A 12,500-nucleotide genomic window follows, 5' to 3' on the forward strand; every position below is an offset into this window, starting at 1 on the left:
CAGTGCATAATTCCTCCTGTTAAAAACCGCTTTTCTTGCAAAAGCCAAAATTATATTCATTACATTGTGATTTTTTTGTTTTGTTCCCACCCCCAACAACACCGACAATTCCCACCCCCTTTCATTCCAACACTCATTCTTACTGCATTTCCTCAACATTTCTCTTATTTTTCCCCAAAAATAAACCAATTCCCCACACGTAACAAACAAATGTATTAAATCCTCATCCATACTTTCACATACACAACACTTTCTTTCATACCTCTCCTTATGGATCTGATGCAGGACGATGCAGGTGAAGATCCTCCTGTGCCTCAGTTTGAAATCTAGGTCAAATATTGCATGTGGTGTATGCGGAATGTTAATGTTCTTCCATATCATGTTGCTTGTTATGTCCGGGTATGTGTCTGTCCATTTTACTTCGGATGTGGGTTTCTGTATTCTATGTGTGATTGCGCACCTATACCAAATTTTTGTAGTGACATCTATAATGTTGTGTTTCTTCTCCCCTAGGCACAGGGAGATCCCCCCCACATCGTCCTGCATCACTCCCTCCTTCTCTTTGATTAATTTTTCCCATTCGCTCGACAAAGACAATTTTACATTTGCAAACACTCCCTCAATCACATCCTTTCTGCACACACACCCTTTATTTTTTAAACCCCTCACCACCATTTGTAAATCAAAATCCCCCCCACAGTTCAGTAAATCCCTTATTCTAATATATCCCGCTTTCGACATAGCTTCACACTTAATTACCCTCTCCCCATTTTTAAAATACGGGCTCGAGAGGAAGGGCAGTCGTAGCACTGACCCTCTCGTTCCGCACTCTGGTACAGTCCAGGATGAAACCTGATACCACGCACTGAGTACTTCCTGGAAAAACCGTGGCAAGTGTTTAAATGAATCCGGGTTATTGATCTGGTACAGGTTGTCCTCGTTGTAGAGTCCAAAACTGCACAGATATTGTTTGAAGTGGTTTTTCCAAACTACGTTCCGGTTCTGGTCCATAAATTTGCCTATCAATTTGACTCTTAGTGCTACTTTTTTTGTAAGTAAATCAATCAAAGCTAGCCCCCCCTGATCTTTAGCCCCTATTATTGTTTTGTGAGCTATACTCGCTGCTTTGTTTTTCCAAATAAAGTCCCTAATGGTCTTTGAAATCTCCTTAAAGGCCCAGTCCGGAAGCGTACAAGTACTCAGCGCATGATTCACTTTGGACAACACGAGAGCATTTGTTACGGCTACCCTTCCTCTCAACAATAGACCCCTCGCTTTCCACAAATTCAATGTTTTTTTAATTTTACCCACCACCTCTTTCCATGTTATATCATCACATTCATTCTCATTTTTCCCCATATTCACTCCCAACACTTTTCTTCTCTCACACACCGTTTTAAATCCCCACTTATTAACTAGATTGGATTCCTTACCTAGTAACATAATTTCTGACTTATTTTCATTTACTTTAGCCCCAGATGCTCTTTCATAAGTTTGTACATGTTTTAATATTAATTCTATATCCTCCTCTCCTTTTACCATTATATTCACGTCATCTGCATACTGTATTATTTTTACGTTTTCCTTACCTATACCTTTTATGTTTACGTCTTCCGATATCAGTGCTGCCAGCGGCTCTGGTACCAAGCTGTACAACAGCGCTGACATCGGACATCCTTGTCTCACTGACCTTGATATTTTAAAAGAATCAGTTAGTTCCCCGTTACATTTTATCTTGCTTTCCGCTCCTGTATACAACATATTTATCCATTCTCTCATTCTCTCTCCGAATCCAAACTTCTCTAACACCTTCCCCATGAACCCGTGATCTACTCTGTCAAAAGCTTTATTTAAATCAATCCCTAGCCATATTCCCCCCTCCCCTTCCATATCCCTGACCGTCTGTTTTATTGAAATGATTGAGTCTGCTATGTCTCTGTTTGGTATACTGTATGATTGTGTTTGTTCTATGATTGTTCCTATTACCTCCCTGATTCTATTGGCTATTGTTTTCGCTATGATTTTGTAGTCTGTGTTGAGTAGGCTGATTGGTCTGTAGTTGTCCAGATTTTTATTGTCCCCCTTGTTTTTGTAAAAAATAGTAACCACCCCTTCCCCTAAACTTTTTGGTATATGTTTCACTTTTTCCATATATTTACTCAATTTGTTCACCAAGGGCACCAGCTGCTCTTTGAAAGCTTGGTAGAATTCCGCAGTTAGGCCATCGCTCCCAGGACTTTTGTTTTTGTTTAACCCCTCGCACTTCTGATTTCTCCCTCTGTAAACTCACAATCACACCACATTTTATCGTCCTCGCTTAGTTTTTTCTTTAAGGCACCCAAAGCTCTGTTCACACTCACGCTATCACACTCCTGTCTCGAAAACAGGCTTTCATAATAGCCCTTTACTATTTCTAAAATTCCCTTTTTATCTGTCACACTTTTACCTGCTTCATTTAATAATTCGTTTATTTCTGTTCTTTTTTGTTTTTGTTTTTCCAGACCTAAAAAAAAGGCTGTACTCCTCTCCCCCTCATACATATATTGTATTTTACTCCTAATGGCTGCACCCCTACTCTTTTTAAGTTCAATCACTCCCAACTGTTCTTTTAAATGTATGTATTTTTCGACACCTACATTATCTACACTGTCAAGCGATGCTATTTCCTCACTTAGTTGTTTTCTCAAATTCTCTTCCTTTCTATTTTCTCTCCACTTTTTCTCTTTACTATAATTGATACACTTTTTTTTAATTCTGACTTTTACACTATCCCACCACACATTCATATCTTCACTCTCATTCCACTCATATCCCACATCATTCAACAATCTTTCCATACTTTTCACAAACATTCCATCATCCAGCAAGCTTGCATTAAAGCACCATATCCCTCCTTTACGTACATTCGTTTCTTTTCTAAACGTGATTTCTATTCCAGCGTGATCGCTCCACATATTAGTTTTATATTCAACTTCTTTAATCCACCTCACTACCTCGCATGTCACCAAAGCATAATCTATTCTAGATTGTTTTAATCTATTTAGTACAATTTGTCTCCTGGAGAACACCCTCTCCCATGGATGTAGCAATCTCCAAATATCAATGCATTGTTTCGTTATCATTATATCTTTAAGTGTCCCCCTGCTCACATCCCCCTTAAACACATTATTTTTTGACACATCGGTGGGTGTCATCGCCACATTAAAGTCACCGATTATTATACAATTCCTTTCCCACCATTTGCTTATTGCAATGAAGAATGTTTTCCTTTCTTTTTCTCCATTCGGTGCATATATATTTATGATTCTTATATTTTTCGTTTCATACACACAGTCTATTACTATTATTCTTCCTTCTTTGTCTCCATAAACCAAATTTACCCCTGTTACCCGACCCGTTTTGACTAAAACCGCCACTCCTCTCGCCCTCGACGTGCCATTGGAGCAGAAAATATGGCCCACAAAGTCTTTTTTTATGTCTTCCACCAGGGAATCATCCCACCTGGTCTCCTGCAGGCACAAAACGTCATTCTGCAAGGAAAGAATCGCATGTCTTTTTTCTTTGTTCCTTAGTCCATTCACGTTAATCGAAAATAAATTAAAGGCCATTATCATAAAAATAAAAACAAAAAAAACGGATTTACAGGGGTTATTGTCAGTCATTATTTGTCCTTACATTTCAATTTTTTCACCAACTTTTTTCGTTGTCCAAGACTTAGTCTTTTTTGCGCACTCGCCAGTTCACCCACATCCATTTCGCTGCCCGTTTCATTGGGAATGGTGCTTTTACCCGTATTATTTAGCGTGATTTTTCTCCCTCCCGCCTGTCCAACACCACTCTCAGGCATCTCCCTCCCCTCTGTGCTCATGCTTACCCCCGGGTCTTCTGCCACGTCCCTTCCGTCTCCTTTTTTCCCTCTCTCGCTCGTTTTTCGCTGCTTCTGCTGTCCTCCCTCTCCAGCCAGCTCCGGCGTCTCCAGCTCGCACTCTGACGCCCGTTCTCCTCCGCTCTCTCTGCTCTGCTCCATTTCTCCGTCACTGTTCTCGTCTTCTCTGATCTCCTTCCTGCTTGCTCCGATCACCTCCTTCTCCTCCGCCTCCTCCTCGTACACCTCCTCCGCCTCGTCTTCATCCTCGTACACCTCCTCCACCTCGTTCTTGCTCTCCTCTCCGTTCTCACACTCACATTCATTTTCTCTTTTTTTACAGTTTGTGCATTTTGTGCTGTTCGCGCTGCACTCTCGCGCAAAGTGTCCCTGCACCCCACAGTTGTGGCACATAAATTCTGGACACTCTCTCAGGATGTGTCCCGGCTGGATGCACATCCTGCACACTTTTTGTTGTCTATCATGTATTACTCTAAAGTATTCGTTCCCCATCACAGTGTTAAACTTTGTGGAGTAAGGGAGTGACTGTACCTGGTCATTAAATCTGACCCGGACAAACCTCGTTCCGCCAGCTATCATTGTTCCAGGCCACATTCTGCGTTTTATTGGTGATGTCGGTTTCACTCCCCATCCCGTCAGCTTCCAAACTATTTCTTCATCTGTGATATACGCTGGCAGGTTTAAAAAAGACACCACCAGCTCATCATTATTTAGTTCTCTCGCCACGACTCTGGTCTCTCCGATCTTAAATCCATCCAGCAGCCTTTCCTTTCCTTTAATGTTGCTCACCGTCACCTCCAGTTTTTCAGGTCCCAGGGTTCTGCACGCCAGCAGGCCCCCACAGATCATTTTTATGTTGCTCATGACGTGATTTAGAGGAACTTTGTCTCCCACCATTTCAATGTTTAGTGTTAGTTTTCTCTCAAAAGACACTTTTGCTTCCTCTTTTTCTGCTCTCTCGCCACCTCTCCCATTCTCTGCATGCGGAGCAATCAGCCCGCCGCTCCTCTCTCTTCCTCTCTCTCTGTCATCCATTCCGTTCCCTGTTTCATTTGCCGTTTTCATCCGTCCTTTTTGTCCGTCGTTCTTCTCGTTGTCGTTTAATCCATTCCTTTGTTTCAGTGCCATGTTTGTTTGTTCACGTTGTTGTCCGTTCTCTTTTCCTTTTTCCATCTCTCCAGTCCGTGGTCCTGTCATCTTTGTGATCCGTCCGTGTGAGTTTGCTCGCGACATACGAGCAAACATTCACAAAAAACAAAAATTCTTCACAAAATTGTGGAAAAAAAACAGGAAAAAAGGTGAAAAGAAAAACGATCCCCCTAACAGTCAGTGACTGCTGGGGGACATTCACTCACAATCTGAGGTATTTAAATAAATCCAAAGCGCATCCAAAAAACAAACAAATTAGTCCAGCTGTCCTGCTCAGTACTGACACGTCAGCTCTCCTTCAGCACCACACAAACTCTGACAGCAAAAGGGGCGTGTTCAGGGTGGTATGGCCATAAGCCATTATTGTGTGCAGAAAGGGGACTTTTAAAGATGTCATGCCCTTGATTCTGGCTGAATTTTTGGACATGTGAATATGTCTCTATATGAAAAAAAAAAAACATATGATCAAAAAAATGAAAAAGCTTACAGCACCTGGTATTCCCAGGCGGTCTCCCATCCAAGTACTAACCAGGCCTGACCTTGCTTAGCTTCCGAGATCGGGCGTGTTCAGGGTGGTATGGCCGTAAGCCATTATTGTGTGCAGACAGGGGCCTTTTAAAGATGTCATGCCCTTGATTCTGGCTGAATTTTTGGACATGTGAATATGTCTCTATATGATAAAAAAAACATATGATCAAAAAAAATGAAAAAGCTTACAGCACCTGGTATTCCCAGGCGGTCTCCCATCCAAGTACTAACCAGGCCCTACCCTGCTTAGCTTCCGAGATCGGACGAGATCAGGCGTGTTCAGGGTGGTATGGCTGTAAGCCATTATTGTGTGCAGAAAGGGGCCTTTTAAAAATGTCATGCCCTTGATTCTGGCTGAATTTTTGGACATGTGAATATGTCTCTGTATGATAAAAAAAACATATGATAAAAAAAAATGAAAAAGCTTACAGCACCTGGTATTCCCAGGCGGTCTCCCATCCAAGTACTAACCAGGACCGACCCTGCTTAGCTTCCGAGATCGGACGAGATCGGGCGTGTTAAGGGTGGTATGGCCGTAAGCCGTTATTGTGTGCAGAAAGGGGCCTTTTAAAGATGTCATGCCCTTGATTCTGGCTGAATTTTTGGACATGTGAATATGTCTTTATATGATAAAAAAAAACATATGATCAAATAAATGAAAACGCTTACAGCACCTGGTATTCCAAGGTGGTCTCCCATCCAAGTACTAACCAGGCCCAACCCTGCTTAGCTTCCGAGATCGAACGTGATCGGGCGTGTTCAGGGTGGTATGGCCGTAAGCCATTATTGTGTGCAGACAGGGGCCTTTTAAAGATGTCATGCCCTTGATTCTGGCTGAATTTTTGGACATGTGAATATGTCTCTATATGATAAAAAAAAAACATATGATCAAAAAAATGAAAAAGCTTACAGCACCTGGTATTCCCAGGCGGTCTCCCATCCAAGTACTAACCAGGCCCGACCCTGCTTAGCTTCCTGGATCGGACGAGATCGGGCGTGTTCAGGGTGGTATGGCTGTAAGCCATTACTGTGTGCAGAAAGGGGCCTTTTAAAGATGTCATGCCCTTGATTCTGGCTGAATTTTTGGACATGTGAATATGTCTCTATATGATAAAAAAAAAACATATGATCAAAAAAATGAAAAAGCTTACAGCACCTGGTATTCCCAGGCGGTCTCCCATCCAAGTACTAACCAGGCACGAACCCTGCTTAGCTTCCGAAATCGGACGTGTTCAGGGTGGTATGGCTGTAAGCCATTATTGTGTGCAGAAAGGGGCCTTTTAAAGATGTCATGCTCTTGATTCTGGCTGAATTTTTGGACATGTGAATATGTCTCTATATGATAAAAAAAAACATATGATCAAAAAAATGAAAAAGCTTACATCACCTGGTATTCCCAGGCGGTCTCCCATCCAAGTACTAACCAGGCCCGACACTGCTTAGCTTAAGAGATCAGACGAGATAGGCCGTGTTTTTTTTTTTATCTTTTATTATCAAAATTACAAAAACATTTATAATTCTTTCACATCATTTACAACAAATGCTATTACAATACATACACCCTCTAAATTAAACCTCCCCTCTGACGCAAACGGCACCCTAAAAACAATAAAAACATAGCATCAGGAAAAAAAACTCAAACCACTCCTGATACCCCCAACTCATGACAACTCTTCTGAGTCCCTCCCCCAAAGCAAACACCCCTCTGAAAACAAACCACAAAAACATACAAAAACCCCACAGTATTCTCAAAAAACCACTGAGAAAAAAAAAAACACCAAATCAAATCACCCATTTTCCCATGACCAAAAAAGAAGCCCTCGTACCAAAAAAACAAAAACAAAATAATTTAGACATCCCACATAATTCCCTCCTCATTTACTCTACACACATTCGCACCTTCCACAAACATTCTCACAAACTCACTCTCATTCGCTATGTACAACAATTTAAGATGTGCTTTCCATTCATTCACAAACATTCTCCACACATTCATTTTCTTACTTTCATACAGTGCATAATTCCTTCTGTTAAAAACCGCTTTTCTTGCAAAAGCCAAAATTATATTCATTACATTGTGATTTTTTTGTTTTGTTCCCACCCCCAACAACACCGACAATTCCCACCCCCTTTCATTCCAACACTCATTCTTACTGCATTTCCCCAACATTTCTCTTATTTTTCCCCAAAAATAAACCAATTCCCCACACGTAACAAACAAATGTATCTGTATTAAACAGATGCTCTTTCATAAGTTTGTACATGTTTTAATATCAATTCTATATCCTCCTCTCCTTTTACCATTATATTCACGTCATCTGCATACTGTATTATTTTTACGTTTTCCTTACCTATACCTTTTATGTTTACGTCTTCCGATATCAGTGCTGCCAGCGGCTCTGCTACCAAGCTGTACAACAGCGCTGACATCGGACATCCTTGTCTCACTGACCTTGATATTTTAAAAGAATCAGTTAGTTCCCCGTTACATTTTATCTTGCTTTCCGCTCCTGTATACAACATATTTATCCATTCTCTCATTCTCTCCCCGAATCCAAACTTCTCTAACACCTTCCCCATGAACCCGTGATCTACTCTGTCAAAAGCTTTATTTAAATCAATCCCTAGCCATATTCCCCCCTCCCCTTCCATATCCCTGACCGTCTGTTTTATTGAAATGATTGAGTCTGCTATGTCTCTGTTTGGTATACTGTATGATTGTGTTTGTTCTATGATTGTTCCTATTACCTCCCTGATTCTATTGGCTATTGTTTTCGCTATGATTTTGTAGTCTGTGTTGAGTAGGCTGATTGGTCTGTAGTTGTCCAGATTTTTATTGTCCCCCTTGTTTTTGTAAAAAATAGTAACCACCCCTTCCCCTAAACTTTTTGGTATATGTTTCACTTTTTCCATATATTTACTCAATTTGTTCACCAAGGGCACCAGCTGCTCTTTGAAAGCTTGGTAGAATTCCGCAGTTAGGCCATCGCTCCCAGGACTTTTGTTTTTGTTTAACCCCTCTAAAGCACTTCTGATTTCTCCCTCTGTAAACTCACAATCACACCACATTTTATCGTCCTCGCTTAGTTTTTTCTTTAAGGCACCCAAAGCTCTGTTCACACTCACGCTATCACACTCCTGTCTCGAAAACAGGCTTTCATAATAGCCCTTTACTATTTCTAAAATTCCCTTTTTATCTGTCACACTTTTACCTGCTTCATTTAATAATTCGTTTATTTCTGTTCTTTTTTGTTTTTGTTTTTCCAGACCTAAAAAAAAGGCTGTACTCCTCTCCCCCTCATACATATATTGTATTTTACTCCTAATGGCTGCACCCCTACTCTTTTTAAGTTCAATCACTCCCAACTGTTCTTTTAAATGTATGTATTTTTCGACATCTACATTATCTACACTGTCAAGCGATGCTATTTCCTCACTTAGTTGTTTTCTCAAATTCTCTTCCTTTCTATTTTCTCTCCACTTTTTCTCTTTACTATAATTGATACACTTTTTTTTAATTCTGACTTTTACACTATCCCACCACACATTCATATCTTCACTCTCATTCCACTCATATCCCACATCATTCAACAATCTTTCCATACTTTTCACAAACATTCCATCATCCAGCAAGCTTGCATTAAAGCACCATATCCCTCCTTTACGTACATTCGTTTCTTTTCTAAACGTGATTTCTATTCCAGCGTGATCGCTCCACATATTAGTTTTATATTCAACTTCTTTAATCCACCTCACTACCTCGCATGTCACCAAAGCATAATCTATTCTAGATTGTTTTAATCTATTCAGTACAATTTGTCTCCTGGAGAACACCCTCTCCCATGGATGTAGCAATCTCCAAATATCAATGCATTGTTTCGTTATCATTATATCTTTAAGTGTCCCCCTGCTCACATCCCCCTTAAACACATTATTTTTTGACACATCGGTGGGTGTCATCGCCACATTAAAGTCACCGATTATTATACAATTCCTTTCCCACCATTTGCTTATTGCAATGAAGAATGTTTTCCTTTCTTTTTCTCCATTCGGTGCATATATATTTATGATTCTTATATTTTTCGTTTCATACACACAGTCTATTACTATTATTCTTCCTTCTTTGTCTCCATAAACCAAATTTACCCCTGTTACCCGACCCGTTTTGACTAAAACCGCCACTCCTCTCGCCCTCGACGTGCCATTGGAGCAGAAAATATGGCCCACAAAGTCTTTTTTTATGTCTTCCACCAGGGAATCATCCCACCTGGTCTCCTGCAGGCACAAAACGTCATTCTGCAAGGAAAGAATCGCATGTCTTTTTTCTTTGTTCCTTAGTCCATTCACGTTTATCGAAAATAAATTAAAGGCCATTATCATAAAAATAAAAACAAAAAAAACGGATTTACAGGGGTTATTGTCAGTCATTATTTGTCCTTACATTTCAATTTTTTCACCAACTTTTTTCGTTGTCCAAGACTTAGTCTTTTTTGCGCACTCGCCAGTTCACTCACATCCATTTCGCTGTCCGTTTCATTGGGACTGGTGCTTTTACCCGTATTATTTAGCGTGATTTTTCTCCCTCCCGCCTGTCCAACACCACTCTCAGGCATCTCCCTCCCCTCTGTGCTCATGCTTATCCCCGGGTCTTCTGCCACGTCCCTTCCGTCTCCTTTTTTCCCTCTCTCCACAAAGTTTAACACTGTGATGGGGAACGAATACTTTAGAGTAATACATGATAGACAACAAAAAGTGTGCAGGATGTGCATCCAGCCGGGACACATCCTGAGAGAGTGTCCAGAATTTATGTGCCACAACTGTGGGGTGCAGGGACACTTTGCGCGAGAGTGCAGCGCGAACAGCACAAAATGCACAAACTGTAAAAAAAGAGAAAATGAATGTGAGTGTGAGAACGGAGAGGAAAGCAAGAACGAGGTGGAGGAGGTGTACGAGGATGAAGACGAGGCGGAGGAGGTGTACGAGGAGGAGGCGGAGGAGAAGGAGGTGATCGGAGCAAGCAGGAAGGAGATCAGAGAAGACGAGAACAGTGACGGAGAAATGGAGCAGAGCGGAGAGAGCGGAGGAGAACGGGCGTCAGAGTGCGAGCTGGAGACGCCGGAGCTGGCTGGAGAGGGAGGACAGCAGAAGCAGCGAAAAACGAGCGAGTAAGGGAGTGACTGTACCTGGTCATTAAATCTGACCCGGACAAACCTCGTTCCGTCAGCTATCATTGTTCCAGGCCACATTCTGCGTTTTATTGGTGATGTCGGTTTCACTCCCCATCCCGTCAGCTTCCAAACTATTTCTTCATCTGTGATATACGCTGGCAGGTTTAAAAAAGACACCACCAGCTCATCATTATTTAGTTCTCTCGCCACGACTCTGGTCTCTCCGATTTTAAATCCATCCAGCAGCCTTTCCTTTCCTTTAATGTTGCTCACCGTCACCTCCAGTTTTTCAGGTCCCAGGGTTCTGCACGCCAGCAGGCCCCCACAGATCATTTTTGTGTTGCTCATGACGTGATTTAGAGGAACTTTGTCTCCCACCATTTCAATGTTTAGTGTTAGTTTTCTCTCAAAAGACACTTTTGCTTCCTCTTTTTCTGCTCTCTCGCCACCTCTCCCATTCTCTGCATGCGGAGCAATCAGCCCTCCGCTCCTCTCTCTTCCTCTCTCTCCGTCATCCATTCCGTTCCCTGTTTCATTTGCCGTTTTCATCCGTCCTTTTTGTCCGTCGTTCTTCTCGTTGTCGTTTAATCCATTCCTTTGTTTCAGTGCCATGTTTGTTTGTTCACGTTGTTGTCCGTTCTCTTTTCCTTTTTCCATCTCTTACGTAAAAAAAACAGGAAAAAAAGGTGAAAAGAAAAACGATCCCCCTAACAGTCAGTGACTGCTGGGGGACATTCACTCACAATCTGAGGTATTTAAATAAATCCAAAGCGCATCCAAAAAACAAACAAATTAGTCCAGCTGTCCTGCTCAGTACTGACACGTCAGCTCTCCTTCAGCACCACACAAACTCTGACAGCAAAAGGGGCGTGTTCAGGGTGGTATGGCCGTAAGCCATTATTGTGTGCAGAAAGGGGCCTTTTAAAGATGTCATGCCCTTGATTCTGGCTAAATTTTTGGACATGTGAATATGTCTCTATATGATAAAAAAAAACCATATGATCAAAAAAATGAAAAAGCTTACAGCGTCTGGTATTCCCAGGCGGTCTCCCATCCAAGTACTAACCAGGCACGACCCTACTTAGTTTCCTAGATCGGACGAGAACGGGCATGTTAAGGGTGGTATGGCCGTAAGCCATTATTGTGTGCAGACAGGGGCCTTTTAAAGATCTCATGCCCTTGATTCTGGCTGAATTTTTGGACATGTGAATATGTCTCTATATGATAAAAAAAGAACATATGATCAAAAAAAATGAAAAAGCTTACAGCACCTGGTATTCCCAGGCGGTCTCCCATCCAAGTACTAACCAGGCCAGACGCTGCTTAGCTTCCGAGATCGGACAAGTTCAGGGTGGTATGTCCTTAAGCCATTATTGTGTGCAGAAAGGGGCCTTTTAAAGATGTCATGCCCTTGATTCTGGCTGAATTTTTGGACATGTGAATATGTCTCTATATGATAAAAAAAACATATGATCAAAAAAATGAAAAAGCTTACAGCACCTGGTTTTCCCAGGCGGTCTCCCATCCAAGTACTAACCAGGCACTAGCCTGCTTAGCTTCCGAGATCGGACAAGATCAGGCGTGTTCAGGGTGGTATGGCCATAAGCCATTATTGTGTGCAGACAGGGGCCTTTTAAAGATGTCATGCCCTTGATTCTGGCTGAATTTTTGGACATGTGAATATGTCTCTATATGATAAAAAAAAACATATGATCAAAAAAATGAAAACGCTTACAGCACCTGGTATTCCCAGGTGGTCTCCCATCCAA

General features: G+C 41.6%; 6 non-coding genes and 3 pseudogenes across 6 annotated transcripts in view; all 9 read right to left on the reverse strand.

Annotated features, from left to right (window-relative positions):
• Window positions 1-5,515: 5,515 nt before the first annotated feature.
• Window positions 5,516-5,624, reverse strand: LOC132960791 (5S ribosomal RNA; annotated as a pseudogene).
• Window positions 5,625-5,745: 121 nt separating this feature from the next.
• On the reverse strand, window positions 5,746-5,864 carry LOC132960721 (5S ribosomal RNA). The gene has a single exon (XR_009667451.1). It is a non-coding gene; the product is annotated as a 5S ribosomal RNA (ribosomal RNA).
• Window positions 5,865-5,985: 121 nt separating this feature from the next.
• LOC132961239 (5S ribosomal RNA) lies at window positions 5,986-6,104 on the reverse strand. The gene has a single exon (XR_009667612.1). It is a non-coding gene; the product is annotated as a 5S ribosomal RNA (ribosomal RNA).
• A 121-nt stretch (window positions 6,105-6,225) lies between these two features.
• LOC132961208 (5S ribosomal RNA) lies at window positions 6,226-6,344 on the reverse strand. The gene has a single exon (XR_009667583.1). It is a non-coding gene; the product is annotated as a 5S ribosomal RNA (ribosomal RNA).
• A 122-nt stretch (window positions 6,345-6,466) lies between these two features.
• LOC132961455 (5S ribosomal RNA) lies at window positions 6,467-6,585 on the reverse strand. Its single transcript, XR_009667818.1, has one exon. It is a non-coding gene; the product is annotated as a 5S ribosomal RNA (ribosomal RNA).
• A 122-nt stretch (window positions 6,586-6,707) lies between these two features.
• LOC132960946 (5S ribosomal RNA) lies at window positions 6,708-6,817 on the reverse strand (annotated as a pseudogene).
• A 4,931-nt stretch (window positions 6,818-11,748) lies between these two features.
• LOC132960899 (5S ribosomal RNA) lies at window positions 11,749-11,867 on the reverse strand (annotated as a pseudogene).
• Window positions 11,868-12,219: 352 nt separating this feature from the next.
• On the reverse strand, window positions 12,220-12,338 carry LOC132960651 (5S ribosomal RNA). Its single transcript, XR_009667424.1, has one exon. It is a non-coding gene; the product is annotated as a 5S ribosomal RNA (ribosomal RNA).
• A 121-nt stretch (window positions 12,339-12,459) lies between these two features.
• Window positions 12,460-12,500, reverse strand: part of LOC132961117 (5S ribosomal RNA) — a 119-nt gene continuing 78 nt past the window's right edge. The window contains exon 1 of the ribosomal RNA XR_009667496.1: window positions 12,460-12,500. This exon is cut by the window's right edge and continues 78 nt beyond it. This is a non-coding gene — a ribosomal RNA (5S ribosomal RNA).

This window comes from Labrus mixtus, unplaced genomic scaffold, assembly GCF_963584025.1.
Source record: "Labrus mixtus unplaced genomic scaffold, fLabMix1.1 SCAFFOLD_30, whole genome shotgun sequence".
Lineage (NCBI taxonomy): Eukaryota > Metazoa > Chordata > Actinopteri > Labriformes > Labridae > Labrus > Labrus mixtus.